This window comes from Aedes aegypti, chromosome 3 (genome assembly GCF_002204515.2).
Source record: "Aedes aegypti strain LVP_AGWG chromosome 3, AaegL5.0 Primary Assembly, whole genome shotgun sequence".
Lineage (NCBI taxonomy): Eukaryota > Metazoa > Arthropoda > Insecta > Diptera > Culicidae > Aedes > Aedes aegypti.
Window position 1 is genome coordinate 346490327 of NC_035109.1, and position 17309 is coordinate 346507635.

A 17309-nucleotide genomic window follows, 5' to 3' on the forward strand; every position below is an offset into this window, starting at 1 on the left:
AAATTGTTCCGTTTTTATCAACACAAAAAAAATGTTTTTATATTTAAAAAAAAAATGCTCGGAATATAAACTACACATTTATTTGAAGTTATTCTAATGTTTTTCAATAGCCTCAGGGTTTAATTTCCGACATTATGTTGGTGTTGATCACCTACGATACATGGTAGGTGTCAAGTCATGTACGATTCAATACGGTTTGATTCCTTCCTATCTGCTAATAAAGTTTTCAAATATAGCATGGGCTGATGGGCAAAATTGAAGCATTTTTCAACAGTCGAGGGTTGCTTTGGCCACGTCCTAGCAACCAGGCTTGACAGAACTCCTCTGCAATGCAAAAATGCGGTGATTTTGATGTTTTATTGAGGGGTAAAAAATACACTCAACATTTTCAACAGAGATCTTCAAACGATTTGAGTGAGAGTTCAAAAAAAAAATACGAGGATTTTTTTCTGGTACTCTTCCACTCTTATTGCTATCCTCACATTTACTCACACTTCAAAAGAACTTTTGATTGTCCCGCCCGAACAAAACAGCCCTCGCGGGGCTGACCATGACCCCACTTTTGGCACCGACGGCACTGTGGGGTTGTGGAAATTTCCTCCAGGTTTCTGAAATTATTCCCATGTCACACGGATATCGAACATAAGTCTTGCTTTTTCTAAAGCTTTAATATTGTTTAGTTCACTTTTGTTACAGTAAACTAAGCAATATTCTTGAGAAATCCCTTTCCAAAGAATGCCAGATTGGCTTCTATTTTTCAAAATGATTACTTGGACTAGATAAAATCCAAGTAAATCATTTATTCCATTTCTCTTGAACGTTGAACGATCAAAAGTGTTAAGCTTCCAACGTAGATCCATTTTTAAACAGGAGGGTAAGTATGATATAGCCGTAATTTAAACAGGAAAATTTGTCACAGTTTTACCAAGAACCCGTTCTGTCGTTTCATTTAACCAATACAACATTTAATGAAAAGTTTTTAGACGCTATTGTTTTCTTCTCCTTTGAAAAGCCGTTAAGATTTGCTAATGAAGGATCTATTGGATCACCTGATGATCGCTTTAAGTATACTCTTCACTGTCTTCCTTGTTCATGTTGTCCATCAGCGACGGAATGTAAAAAGTTACGTCGATGATGAATCTCCGGAAAGTGCTAGTCACTGCAAAATGAATAAACTGGAATGTTTCTTATTAGAAAAGGGTTGTTTGTCATGGCATTTGAATTTTGAATAACATAGTAATTAAACTTTGACGTCATTGAGAAGTCATTAAGATAATCATTTTGATCTGTAAAAAAAAACAAAAAAAAAACAAGAACCCGGAAATAGCAGCAAAATGAATAAACTGGAATGTTTTTTTAATTAGAAAAGGGTTGTTTGTCATGGCATTTGAATTTTGAATAACATAGTAATTAAACTTCGACGTCATTGAGAAGTCATTAAGATAATCATTTTGATCTGTAGAAAAAACAAAAAAAAAACAAGAAACCGGAAATAGCAGCAATAGTGCATTCTGTGACACCCTTGACCAATCTACTTAGCCGGGGTCAATGAATCCATCGCATTTCCCACCGTGATGAATACGGCCCTTCAAGCTTACATTTCACGTTTCAAATAGACTACTCTTCTCCCTAGTCTATTATGTGTGTACGAGGTTCATATCTCAGTGTTGCACATTAACGGCCATCACATCGTCAGCCGCAAAATGCCGCAGCTTAACATTCTTCGCACTACTGTTTGTTTATTGTGATTGCGAAATGTTGTAATAACAATCTCAATCCGAGCCCGTTCCTTTGGACTGAAGATTGATTGAAGCCTGGTTGGTGTGTCTATTGTAACTTGATACTTGAACGATACTCACTTGCTCCTTGCTGCCGGCCGAACTCCCCGGGTTCGCACAAAATGGACAAAAGGGACAAAATCAGGTTGAAATAACATCGAGATAATAGCCTCTCACCACCTATAGCGGCTAGTGCATTGCGTATGCAGAGAGCTTAATTTGCATACACATATAAGGTTTTTGAAAGCTTGGCGTTTGCAGCTTAGCTGTTCCATTTAGAAGCTAGCTGTTTTTCATGTTCCGATCTCGCACGGGTGACATTTGAAGTTTTCTGGTCTCGCAATAACTGTTGACCCCGGTGTAGGCGTTCTGAAAGTGACAAGTGACAAAGTTGCACTCGGTCGATACTTCGCAACACAATTCCCTAGTCCTTTCCCTTCGTAAAAACCCATATTGGCCAAAAGCCTCCTTCAACTCCAGACGAGCACACGACTCCTTGGAGACAGATTGACACAAATGATAACCATTAACTGGCTACGACACAGACGCCACTAACCAGTCGTCCAATATATGAGCCGCATCAGGAAACGTGAGGTGCTCCGATGATTGATGGATGTAACCATTTCTGTGCAGACAGACAACCGTATAGCCTGAAGATGTGACCACTGCTGTTGCACACGTTATGCACACTAGAGCGGTTCAAAGTACAAAAAAAGGAATTGAAAACTCAATCTCCAATATTTTTCTTAAATCTCATGATCAAAATAGAGTTCTGTAATATTTTCAGCCAGAGACGATGTATGTTTTTATATAAATAAGTTTGGAGAAATTTGGAAAAAATCTAAATCATCATAAACATTAGAGGAAAGATATACTGCCCGTAACTGCATAACAGTCACATTCGACATTTTTGAGTTAATACCACGGAGAGTCATAAAATAATGAGTACTTTCGATCAATTTACTGAAATCTGTGAGATTGTTCTAGAAAATTCGAAAAAAAAAAATACCAAGTTGTTTTGTCACATTGGTAATTATAACCGCATAACAGTCACATTGAGATTATAAATGAGCCTCGTAATGTAGTAGCAATGGCATTTCTATCTGAATAATTTTCTGACTATGCATCTAGTATGCGATATGAGTTGTACAAAATATCATCCTCAAATAAGCACTTTTGAGTCCTGGTCATTTTTATAAATTTTAGTTTCCTTCCATACTGCCATAAAATTCACACTTGGTACTCCATTTACTCAATGCCTACTTTTGTCGAATGTTACAAATATGCAGTTATGGGCAGTATAAGAGATGTGATTTCTGAACATTTTTGTTTTTGAAACACTCTAGTGCGCACATACCATTTTCTGCTCTTTGGCTGACTGGCATTAGTGTTTAGTAGCGTTCAATTGTCTATTTACCACACTTATTGGTTGCAGCTCAACGAGCAACGCATAGTCGAGCTGAACCGTTTGAAACGATGACGAAGATGGAATAGAAGATGTTATTTGCGGCAAGTTGGCCAAATGCATTCGATAGCGAGATGATGTGCGAATAATTGGAGGTGATTAAGAAGGATTTATTGTTCAATAAATTTGCATCTATTGGTGACGTGGCGCCTGGTGATTTTGCCTTTTGTTTGTGACTGAGAAGTCGTCAGGGTACGACAACGTAACAGCAAGATTAAGCTATTCATAGCGTTTAATTAACTAGGTCTGGTCAAGGAGAACACTTCCTAACGTAAACATGTTTTATTTTTTGATTGTGCTGTACATAAGCTGGTACTTATCGACTCACTTGAACTACAATACAAAAAATATCTAGAATTATCAAATTGGAGATGGGGTCAACAAAATGACTAAAGGAACGCTTTGTAGATAAGATTACTCAATTATTTTAAATGCAATAAAGTTGTTAAAATAAAACAATTTTCAAAATTAAATTAGTAAACTTTTTGGAATACAGCTGGAGGAAGGTTTAGAATGGGTTTTACAACTCGATGGTCCCTTTAATATCGAGTTAGGGAGAGTTGAACGTATAATTATTATCATTATCACCTTCCTATAAGTAGCCATTGTTGAGTTATTTCAGGTTTAATGCAAAAATGTATTAATTAAATAATAAACTAGGCAACACATTAGTTATTTGCGATTCTTTATAATGAATAATGTTTTTTTTAATATAGGCCATATTACTATGTACTGACCAGGAACGAAAATACTTAATCTACCCTCGCCTATATTGACACTTGCAGGGTAGTGTTTGTTTTTATCCTCACCTTGACAACACAACAAATATTGGCAAAGCGCTTGCCGCAAGATTGCCAGTTTTCTTTTAACCAGCTGATACTCAACTGCTATCTGATAATCGGAAACAAAAAATGGTATTCACTCGAACCAGCTTGACTTTTTAACATTCCGCTTCGGGAAGTTGTAATTTTTGCACGAAACACACTAAAGACGCGTCAATATCATCGATTCCCTGCATCGGACCGTTCATTACCCGTGTATAGCAGCATATATTTTAATTAATATGAACCTCATTGATAATCAATTTTCTAAAACTGACACTCTTCTGCTGCTGATAATCAAAAACAGCGACATATAGGCATCGTTGTTTGTTTTCTTACCTACTTTTGAGCCATCTTCATTAGTACAATCATACTTGTGGAGGTGCGGTTACTTTGATGGTGGCATAAATGTCAGTGAATTCAGTATAGTGAGCATGATTTTTCTCTACCATGGTATGTGCTGACTTTTTTTTTCATGATGGAGAACCGCGAATAACTAATGCAGATGGCCAATTTATTATTCAAATAATAAATATTTGCATTAAACTTGAAACAACTCGATAATAGTTACTTCTAGAGAAGTGATCGCAATAATTTAGAATTATTTCAAGATGCTTATTGTATCATCAATACGTATTTATTTTACGAAAAATAAAATCAAATTTTGAAGATCGCTCGAACGTTGTTCTTAGCAAAACTTTTTTTTCATTAAAAATTTCTCCATTATCAAATTTTGTCCCAAACATCTGTTTCCTATCAAGATTATATGGTAAAAATCGGAAAATAAAATTAAAAATGGGGTTTTTGTGTGATTTTCAGTTTAAGTTTTATTTATGAATTTTCCATGTCTACATATATTTTTTAATGCATATTTTTTTCTTGTAGCTCGAACGCCCCGCTACAACTTTCCCATAAAACATTATTCTCTAAAGTTTACAATTTCGGAACTAGAATCATTGTTAATATATTTGCGAATAAACAGAATTCAATTTTACAAAAACCTAAATTCTCATAAGTTTATGAATATAAGAAAAACAAACACCATTCATGAATTGAAAATGTTCCAGTGATATATTTTGAATTGCAATTTTTACGAGGAGGGTCATTCCGATCAGATTACTCCGTTTTGCGATAATCTTCAAAACATAAGTATATCAGTGGTTTAAAATTAATCATTTACTGAATCCACGATTTTTTTATGACAGCGTCCTGCTGTTACCGTTAACTTAAAACGGTGTTACAACATTTATGTAGAAGCTTGCTTAGTCTTACTATTTTGTTTTTATTTTATGCACAAAATGTTAATTTTGTAAATGTGAACCACTGATGCATCTGATTTGAATAATGGAAAAACTGCAAAAAATGGTGTTCCCTTTTCTTAACCTTCGGGCTGTCGCGCAGTTGTACTTAGTATAACAGCTGTGATTTATAAGCTATCATTTAAAAAAAAGATACCTATCGGCACCAAACCAAAATGTGTATTCCTTGAGAATCTTTTTACGAACAATACTCAACAGTTTTTGATTACAGTAATTCGGTAAAATCAACAAATGTACATAGAAGTCGCATAATGATGAACGTACTTTATACGGTCGAGAAGACTACAATATTTAATCAATATATTGCAAAATCCAAATAAGTTTGATATATGAGGTCTTCAGTAAAGTTGTTCTGGAGGAAGAGCGGTATCAGAAGGTTGCTCATTTAATTTGGAATTCGATCACCAGGAGTGCATGGAAGTTTTACTTTTGTTTTGCAAATATTTCAGGAGCTTGTCCATTTAGAAAGATGGCGTTTTCGACAAAGTTTTGAACTGAATGTGAACCAAAACTGTACGGAGCCCGAGCCAAATTTGCACGAGAATGCAATAGACAGTGAACTTCCGAGCTAGATTCAGTTAGATCCAGCCTAAGACAAGACGTGTCAGGTCAAAGTACAAAAATGAAACCAATTGCCTGCCAAAAAAAAACCACTTCTCATTGGCCATTTTGGCAAAGACCTACTTTCACATCGTTGAATTGGATTGCAACAGGGCACTTTGTTGCTAACCCGGCCGTGTTGCTAGATCATAAATTAGAGTTTTCATCAAAAGATTGAAAGTTTTTCATAGGATGTTTTTGTTTTAAATCAACTTATATTCGATGTTAAGTGCTCCTACAGTACTAAAATTAATAATATATACTAAGTGTAGTTTAACGAAATTTGTGTAGATTTTCTCTAAAAATAACGCATATTTGGATTATGGACCTGAATTCAAAAATAGCTGGCTTCTTTTACCGCACTAAATGAATGAAGCGTGCAAGAAACAATCACATTTAGAAAGTCTGATATTTGAATTTGTTCACAAGATTAGAAAAAATACTGGTAGCACTGGCTTTCGCATCGTCAAGGTTATCGACTGAAAAACAATTGGGCAGTTTTTGTAGAGCTGTCACGTCCTTTTCTAGGATCCAGCCGTTGCTCAAGAATGGCCCGTTCAGATTGCATTTATGATCGGAACCCTCACTTGGGAAATGAATGAGATGATCGCTGTAAATTTTCTAATTGGAGAAACCATATAGTCCTTGGTGTTTTGAATACCAAAAATATATCTTTGACATAGTTTTCTATCGCAATCAGTCAAAATTAACTGGGTTCAATTTTTGGCTCGTACCGGTTCATACAGTCGACTCTCCACATCTCGATGTTCTACATCTCGATATCTCTCCCTACGTCGATGATTTCTTCGGTCCCTTCATTCTGCATACATTTCCACTCTCCATATCTCGATATCCTCCTTATCTCGATATCCTCCTGTTATCGCACATTCAAGCGTATGTGAGACTGGTGCCGTGAATCTACCATAACTGCAGGACAAGTTGGATACACGATACTAAAGAATGTCTTTACGGGAGAACTGACGGAAAGCTAGGTCCATACACAATACACGAAACACTCATTTTATTATCAAAGGTATGTAACAATAACTTTATATAAAACGAACAGCAATTGGCAAACAAACTGAATACATTTAGAAAAACTAGTTGGGCTTTTATAGTCTGCAGAATAATGTTATTTGAGCGGGAAACCCGAGTTCAACCCGAAGTTCTTTAAAAATGGCTATTAATTATCGTATATTTATACCTAATCTTATCAGAATATATTTTTCTACTGGACTGCTCGAAAAGTTAGTCGATCTTTCAATTTGGACTGATCTAAGTGATATTTGGTATTAACACCTCCTTATCTCGATATCTTCCTATCTCGATGTTCTTCTTCCTCTGTCGGGTGTGGGATCACTGCGTCCATTTTTTAGGACTATTGTGATATACCCTATTACTCTATGTACACAATGTTTTCCAGTAGCAAATGTGCCTCCGGAATACTTTGCGCATTTGACTGAACTTTGAACCATCTGCCATTGATGGGCAGAAGTCCTAGGTTGCAGTGTTGTAGTTCCCCCAATCTGGCGTGATCAGCCTAATAAAGCTAACCACCTCCCTGGGGGATGCGTTCCAAATATCAGCTGGCTGTAAGTAGTGCTTGCCAAATATTTTGAACCTACGATGGATGTGTGCACTGCAAGAGCAGAGAAGGTGTTGTGAGGTTTCGTCCGTCTCGTCACAGAAACGGCAATTTGTGTTTTGGACGACACCGATCTTGTATAAGTGGTATCTGCTTGGGCAGTGACCAGTTATTAGACCGATGTATGTCCTGAGATCCCTTTTGTTGAGACCTATAAGTTTTTGTGTTTGTGTCGTGTTTATTGTTACGAACCTTTTGGACTGATTCGCATTGGAAACTGTATTCCAATTTGATTGAATTTGACCGAACAACCAGTTGTTCAATTCCGTGTTTAGTGCAGAGTTTGAAATGCCAAGGAATGGCTCTGGACCAATGAACATATTGGTTGATGCATTCCTTGCTAGCTGATCGGCAATTTCGTTACCCTCTAGACCCGTATGTCCTGGGATCCAATATAGTTTAACTCGATTGTGTTCAGCTAGGGATTTCAGTGCAAGAATGCATTCCCACACAAGTTTTGAGTTGCAAGTGAAAGCCTTCAAAGATTGAAGCGCTGCTTGACTATCAGAGAAAATACAGATGGTGGCATGTCTTTAATTTCTTTTCAGACACAGCTGCGCACATTCCTTAATTGCATAGACTTCTGCTTAAAATACTGTAGGCCACTGTCCAAGAGAGACAGAGATTTTGGTTTTCGGTCCGTATACTCCAGACCCTGTCAGATTATTCATTTTTGAACCATCTGTGTAGAATTTAATAGATCCTGGTGAAATGGTGGGTCCACCTCCTTCCCATTCCTCACGAGAAGGAAAGACCACCGTGAATGGCGAGTCATAGTTTACCACTTTTTCCATCCAGTCACTACATTTTTCAACAATAGGATTTATCGAAAATTCGTTTAATATACTGAGGTGACCTGTTAAGTCCCCTGACAGTAAGACTGTTGATCGTTTTAGCCGAAGAGCACTTTTCTCAGCATCCAGCTTTATGAATTGATCCAGCCGGGGCAGATTGAGTATAGCATCTAGGGCAAACGAGGGGGTACTACGAACTGCACCGGTTATGGCAATACAGGCAGTACGTTGAATTTTGTTCAGCTTAGCTATAGCCGTAGCTTCCTTTGTTTTAGGCCACCAAACAAGGGAAGCATAGGTTATTCTAGGCCGAACGATTGTTTTATAGATCCACATGATCATACTGGGTTTTAGACCCCATGTTTTACCACAGGTGTTTGAGCAAACCCAGAGTGAATTGAGACCTTTATTTATGATTGTTTGAAGATGGGTGTTCCAATTTAGTTTTGCGTCAAGTGTGATGCCAAGATACTTGACCTCATTTGAGTAAACTAATTGTATTTGGTTCAGGAAAAGAGGGTGGAGTTGTACCTTTCGTCTTTTTGTGAACGGTACAATTGTTGTTTTTGAAGGGTTTATTCCTAGTTTCTCTTTTTGACACCAGGAGAGTGTGTGATTGAGAGCAATTTGCATCCTTGATGAAATAACGCTGTCAAATTTGCCTCGTACTATAATGACTACGTCATCTGCGTATCCAACAACTTCAAAACCCTTTCTTTCTAAGCTATCTAGCAGTTCGTCCACCACTAATGACCACAATAAGGGAGAGAGTACTCCCCCTTGAGGGCATCCCCTTGTAGCCATTACAGTGATGCGCGAATCACTCAGCTCAGATGAGATCTGTCGATTTGCTAGCATAGCATGTACCCAGGTTGCAATGCATGGGTCGAAGTTTCTCCTCAACATTGCCGAACCTAAAGACGAATAAGAAGCGTTATCGAACGCGCCCTCAATATCAAGAAATGCTATAAGAGCGATTTCTTTTGCATTAAAGGTTTTCTCGATCTTGTTCACTAGCGTGTGCAGTGCTGAGACCGTTGATTTTCCGCTTTGATAAGCAAATTGTGATTTAGAAAGAGGCATAGTTTTCATAAATTTAGAATCTATATACTCGCATAATACCTTCTCCATGATTTTAAGCATTACCGAGGATAGGCTTATCGGTCGGAATGCTTTAGGGTTGGTTTTGTCCTTTTTTCCTGCTTTTGGAATAAAGACAACTCGAACTTGACGCCAATCATTTGGAATGTGTCCCAGAACTAAACTTGCCTTAAAAATCTCTACCATGTGTGGAATCAGTGTCTCTTCCTCTTTTTGGATAAGCGCTGGGAAGATTCCATCCATGCCAGCAGATTTGAATGGCTCGAAAGATCTCACTGCCCTAACAACCCTATCGCGAGTAAAAGCTTCTTTGGCAACCTTTATTGCGTCCCTTTTTGCTCCTGAGTCCCCTGATAGGAACCCGTGTGGAACTGAGACGTCAAGTCTGGCACCTTCAGCATTTAGACTCGTTTGTGGGATTGAATCAGGAAAGTGAACTCTTAGCATTTCACTCAGTGTTTCACGAGGTTCCACAGTGAGTGAACCGTCAGTCCTTTGAAGACTTCCCAAACCATTGGAGTGATCCTTCGAAAGAGTTTTATGAAGTCGAGCAGCTACGGGAGTTTTCTTAATGCTTTCACACATGAGAACCCATGATTTCCGTTTTGCTCGTCTCATTTCTTTGCTATACTCTGTCAGAGCCTTTCGGTATAGACTCCAATCAGAAGTGCGTTTGGCTCGGTTGAATTCCTTCCGAGCAGTTTTTCTGAGTTTATCAAGGTTGAAGTTCCACCATGGAACATCTCTGTTCGAACTAACTGTTTTGATCGGACAGCTCTTTTGATAAGCATTTAGAATTTTGTTTTTAATAGAATCCGAAGCTGCTTCTAACTGTATAATAGTCTGAATATTCGGCTCTATTATATAGTCTTCAGAACGGAGAATAGCTGAGTAGGTTTCCCAATCAGTTTTCTTGGGATCTTTAAACGACTTTTGAATCATTAGACCCCCTTCCCACTCGAAGACTATATGTTTATGGTCTGACATAGATATTTCATTAGAAACATGCCAGTTTTTTATTTTATCCGAAATGGATTGACTGCATAAAGTCAGATCAAGGACTTCTTGTCGTAAGATGTTTTCAAATGTAGGCTTATCCCGACATTGCATATGTCAATATTTTTGGAGGAAAGAAACTGCAAAAGATGCTCACCTCTGATATTTGTGTTTGTACTTCCCCATACAGGGTGATGAGCATTGGCGTCACAACCGATGACGAAGGGGATGTTGTGTTTTTGACTGTAAGAGACAAGAGCAGCCATCTCTGGAGGAGGAATGTCTTCTGCGTCGCCAGGGAAATACGCCGAAACCATAATGATCTCAGTACTGCCCCTAGCAGTAGAAACCTCCATCCTGACCGCCACGATGTCCCTTTTGATGAATTCTGTAATTGGAAAACATTTAGAATTAAAATTAACATCTCGATGTTAATTTTAATTCTCGATTTTCTCTCCGTATGTCGATACGTTATCAAATGTTACTATACAAGATTGTAGGGTTTTAAAACAATTCGCAAAGACGAAATGACGTCTGTTTGTTTTGAATTTTCCTGGTAACGGAGTGATTTTCAATCTAGTATTCATTACAAATGTGTTCTATGTCTCGATCTCTCCCTATCTCGATGGTTCCTTAGGTACCGAGATGTGGAGAGCCGACTGTATTTTTGAACTGTACAATGTTTAAGCCTACTTGTTCGCTGTTTTCAACACATTGAAGTGGAACGTGAGTTGAACGCGTTCCAATGCATCTCTGAGTCAAAAGCTATCATTTCTTGAGCAAGTTGATTCAAAATATTGCACTAGATGGCGCTAGTGAGCATGAAAATTTTGTTTTGCAGATATCTCAGGAGCCTGACCACTTAGAAAGATGAAATCTTCGGCAAAGTTGTTCAGTAGCTAAAGGGTTCAAGGGCTCAAGGGCTATTCAAGAGATTTGAGATTTAAAATAATGATAGCCTTTGAGCTACTGAACAACTTTGCCGAAGGCGCCATTTTCCTAAGTGGACAGGATTCTGAAATATCTACGAAACAAAAGTTTCATGCGCATTAGCGCCGCCTAATAGAAACATCTCGAATCTTTTGGCTTGATTAATGATAGCCCTTGATAGCTTGAAACCAAACAATGGAACAAATGAACAATGAATATCATTTCCCAGAGCACATATCTTGTCATCAAGAAGGCCCTTAACGTTCAACGCTCCGTCATCGTAATCATCGTCATCATCGAAACTTCAAAAGCAGTTTTTCTTTTCAAAACTGAAAATTTTTCGATGAAAATGTGTTCACTGTCTTTCGGTTGGAGAATAGAATACAGTGAACACATTTTCCTGTAAATTCTCTTAATTTTGAATGAAAAAACTGCTTTTGGAAATTCCACAATCAATGAAGGATCCTGCCCCCTTAAGGCTAGAAACTCTACCAGTTCCTTGCTTACTTGCTTCGAACAGTGATCATAATTTCAAGCGAAATGTTTTAGCGAAATTTTAACGTATGATTTGTTCTCGATCATATGCGAGCCACAGTGAGTTTTGTAGAAACGTATTCTTCTTCTTCTTGGGATTTACATCCTCACAGGAACAGAGCCTGCATCTCAGCGTAGTGTTCTTGTGAGCACTTCCACAGTTATTAACTGAGAGCTTTCTTTGCCAAAGTGCCATTTTCGCATTCGTATATCATGTGGCAGGTACGATGATACTCTATGCCCAGAGAAGTCATGAAAATTTCCTTTACGAAAAGATACAGGACCGACCAGGATTTAAATCCAGGCACCTTCAGCATGGCTTTGCTTTGTAGCCGCGGACTCTAACCACTCGGCTAAGGAAGGCCCCCAACTAGAAACCTATACGAAAATCTTAATCTGTGATGTGATGCATGTTTAGTTTCATGTTTCATTATTTTATCCCATTCGAGGCACTCAAAACCAATTCTAGTCTCGTTCTGGTCATTTGTTGATAGAGTTCTCGTTCAATTATGTCAAAGTGGTTCAAATGTTTGATTGATTAACTCGTACGGAAATCCTTACAAACGGAGCTGTTGGACGATTACTCATAACTACAATTTCATCATCCGTTCAAACATTTCAAACATAACTTAAATCGAACTTAGCAGTGCACTAATGCAATAATTAGTCACTTCCGCAAATGTAGAAGTATTCGATATTTCTCCGGTGGCCAGCTCAGTAGCCACCGTCGTCATCCATTGTATGCACCCGTCAACTCATTAATCCACCGACTCTCGAAAATGTCACTCTGGGACATATCACTTTTCAAGTAGGTGCCGCCCTGCCTCAATCGATGATTGATAATGTTGTTACTGTCACCGACGCTGACTAGTAGCTCCATGGCGCATAGAGTGGGGTCTTGTTTTCGTTACGGTAGTCATTCCTAAGGGGCACACTGTAAAGTTCTTGAACCGTCAAGCTGCTTTTCATTCCAGGAGATCTAGCATCGAGTAATTGTTGATATTTACTTACATTCGGTTTTGTGCAGGTCTGTGTCTATGAGGTCTGATCATAAGCGCGATGCACACGCAAACCTTGGCTTGGAGTCTTGTTTCTCTAATCGAGTTATGTCTAGTCAGCTGGTTGTGAAAACTTGTTGCAAATGAACATGATGAGCGGTATGAGTAAAGAGATACAAAACTGTATTTCTACGGTTGATAAACACATTTTACCAGTTAGATCGTCCGGATGTCTACATACCGTGGAGGCGCCTGGTAAATTTAATCCTGTCTGTGCTGATATTTAAATTTCTGTCAGTCCACAAAGGGTCCGTGTCGGTTCGCACAGTTTGATGGTTATAAATTACCATATAAATCAACCGGCAGTTGATAAGTTGTCATTCGAATGCGCGCACTCCCAATAATGCAGAGACCCACCTTGCATAAATCATCTTTCCCCTTCCCCCAGTCCCAAGATCAAGGCCTAGTTTAAAACAACAAATGATAAATGATCCATCTGTGGTAATGATCGCTAGAACTGAGTCAGGTACTGTACGCACAATTCCAAATGAGATTTCTGTTCTGGCACAATGGAGCTCTGCAATAAATCAATTACCTAAAGGCTTACGGGATCGAACCCTGCCGTGTCGTATTACTGTCAGACCCAATATGGCACGCACGGTCAGAATTTCTAGCAGAATGATGCCTGTGGGCTGGCAGTCATGGGTATAGTCAGCAATCCCATCAACAGAAGGGGTTTGCAGCGATATTTTAAAGCTCATTATAACAACAACCTTTTTTAGCGACAGAAGTTCTCTATAGCGACATTTTTCGGACCCTTCGAAAAAAATTCCATATTATGACTATTTTTTATAGCGAGTGTTCTCTATTACGACGGTCCCTTGCGATGTTGTTATAACAAGCTTCGACTGTAATTCTTAGAGAGAATTTGAAAAAAAAAAATCCCTCGGTCTATTTTCGGAAGGAACTTATGAAAATTGCGGAAATGTCTATGAAAATTTTTGATGGAGTTTTTAAAAAGTTCTTAGGACAGCTCTAGGGAGAATTTGAAATCAAATTTTCAGCCAAATTTCTAATGGAATCTCAGAGAATTCCATGTATTAATTACTGTAGGAATCACCATACAACCTTTTTTTATGTAATACTTGAATGAATAGTCTGAGAAGAAGTGTCAACAAATTCCAGTTATCTAATGTTTTCTGCTTGTTTTTGTTAAAGAAACTTATTACTGGAGAAATACTTAAGATAGTGTCCAAAAACTACTTGCTCCGGGTAGTATTTGAAGATGTTCCATATAAAATTCCTTGTAAAATAAAATTTTCTTCGAAAACATCCTGGAATAATCCTTTCGAAAACTTTATCAGTTTCTGGTGGAACTGGAATGATCTGAAAAAAAACAATTGGTATATATGAATGTTGAAGACAATTTTAGAAAAATCCATACGATAAATCCAAATCCAAATCTTTGTAGCAAACCAATAGCATTTGATTTTTTTCGATGGTATGAATAGGAGGCCCTTTGCCCCTAGCTACGCCCATGGGCTACCTATTGGTAGCCTGGGCGACAAGTGAATTATGATTGGATTTACATACAAACATTGCACTATTTAGCTAATACCCTTTCGAGAGCAGGAACTCCAGCGCTAAACGTACGGACCATTTAGATTTAATGACTTCTAAACAGCGCCCTAGGTACACGTTAAGGTGCGCGTGAGCTACTGATTGATAGGTTACTAATTGTTTTTTATTGTTTTTATATTGCAGGTAAATACCGTGTTTCCCAAGACAGTATGATTGAGCCAACTGACAGTCCTCTATTACGGGGGGTGTCACCTGTCAGCGGGGTATCTGACGCTGATTAGAGGGTATAGGTAAGCTAGACAGTTTGTTGTACAGTGGGAGGTTCTCACGAATTTGACAGGTGTTTGATGAAGATGAGCTTGACGCCTCCCCAATAGGTCACAACTGGTTGTAAAATGTTAATTCTTGATGGAACCTGTTTGATTAGGTATCGGTTCTAGATGGTCGTAGTTGAAACCCGTGGAGTGCTTAGTTGGAGGGCTGCTAGACATTAAGTGGGACCAACGGTTGAATGATCTGCTCTTGAAATTTATTAATGCATCTTACCGTTTTGATTCATTTTACGGACAGCTTCAAATTCCGGACACTTGTCTTTGTATGGGAAACATCTCACACGAAATGTTTCAATTTTTGCCGTTTAAAAGTTCTCACTTTCAAGGCTCGTTTTAATAAGCTCTTCCCATAGATACTTATGCAAATTTATAATGCCCAACTACCTTAGATGTCTCTTTAGTGGTTTGACGATTTCAATTGATGATTTGATTTTTCTTTTTATGATTTCCATGAGCTATCCGGAATTCAAAACGAAGTGCCCGGAATATGAAGCAAAAGTGAGGAAGTGTCCGGAATGAGAATCATGAAATGTCCACACATTTATATTTGTTTCAAATTATTCATGCTATTGAATCAAAATCTTCAAACACCATGCGAAAGCTATGTCTTATGAAGGCTCAATACCGTGAAAGAATTATACACAATGATTATTTTATATACTTTTTGATGAGCTTATACTGCCGTGAATCGCAAGTCAGTCTCATCTGCATTTTCGTCAAAATTGAGTAGAGCTCAGTTTTCAAAATATCTTTCATTGCTCTTTCAACTGCACTAATGAGATAATATGATTTTTTCGGAAAAATTACGAAAAAACAGCAAGTCAAACAGTCCCATAATGAAAAGTAATCGCATATTCCGCACAGTGTAACACAAAAATGAACCGTGTTTTGACCATCTTCATATTTTTCTTGGAAAGATATCGTGGTAAAAAACAAATTGTGAAAGTTTCATTAAGATTTGAACATGTTACAATTCCCAGGATTTTTTTGAAAATTCGTATGGAAAATGAGTTTGGAAACTTCACAGCCCATTTTCTCAATGCCTATTTTTTACAGATGGGACTGACTAACGATTCACGGCAGTATACGTACCTGAAGCCTTAAGGGCTATTTATTTAAAGTAATTCATGTTACGGAATCAAAATCTTCATTCACCTTTCGAAAGTTAAGTGTTTCAAAGGCTCAATAATGCGGTGAAATCATAAAAAAATATTTATTTTCTATGCTTTTTGATGAGCAATACGTCATTGAGGCTTAAGTATCTATAATATGAGTTTAAACGGTAATTGGAATGTGATAATCGGAATGTTTAGTACAGTCTTTTAAAAGTTTCTAAGAACTTCTTAGGTGATATATTAAATGCAGTGTTGTGACCACCACGTCTAATAATGCATCTCAGGTTGAATTGAACTCTTACATGATGATAATTATCACGAATCTCATACGATAGGCACTTTTTGTTCCAGATTCGAGATCATGTATCAAAATGATGAATGAATAAAGTTAATACATTTTTAACTGGTTCTTCGAGGAACTAAAGAAAGGGAGTGGGCCGTCAGTTTGAATAGCGTTGGGCCGAATACCGTTGAGCAGAAAAATTTGCAAGGCCGAAAAGTTGTTACTTCGAGAGGGTCGTTAGATTGAAATAACATTTGATTATTTAAGGTAAAAAACACTAACTACTGTTTCAAATGGCTAACACGTTGGTTTTCGTTCTTTTAAGCAAAGTATGTTCTTTCCAGGTCAATTTCACAGCAGAATTGAAGCCAACCTGAACAAGATAACCTTGAAAATACTTTTAACAACCCATTCCGCCTAAAAATTTATTGGGCTCTACGAGCCTTTATAACTTTCTACCATTTTCGGACCCTTGACTTTTTTGGATGGTGTCCGACCATTTGGCCAAATGTCGTTTGGCTGGCGTCCGGCCATTTGGCCGAATGTCGTTTGCCTGAACGCCATTTGGACAAATGCCATCTGGCCGAGCGGGCCGCTTGACCAAATGTCGTTTGGCCGAAATACGAACAAAAAATAAATAAATTGCTTCGGCGCTGATGTGTTGGATTCATAAGTATGGTCCAATAACTGATAAGCTTATTATTTGTTGATTTTTGTGATGTGTCGCTATAGAAGTGTTCCCGTCCTCCGTTGCGCCCAATCCATCCTGCCCATACTGTGCCACGCAGCTTATGCGGCCAATCCTCCTCCAGAACGGTACATGCTGTAAGAACTGGGCCCATAACCTGTTGAAGAGCTAGTTCGCTAAGAGGACGAATAAGTCGTAGACCGTTTTAGTTACTGTCAAAAGCTGACAACAAACGCATTGCGAAAACCTCTGCTTGCAGTGAAGTGAATGATTGCTTCCATTTAGGTTGTTCTTCTTTCTGCACTGACTGTTTCCAGAACTAACACTAT

At 38.1% G+C, this 17309-nt stretch overlaps 1 protein-coding gene across 4 annotated transcripts in view; it reads left to right on the forward strand.

Moving 5' to 3' along the window:
- The window catches only part of LOC5566057 (protein kinase C-binding protein NELL2), a 323579-nt gene that overhangs the window by 44590 nt on the left and 261680 nt on the right, over positions 1-17309 (forward strand). The gene's annotated exons all lie outside the window — the stretch shown is intronic.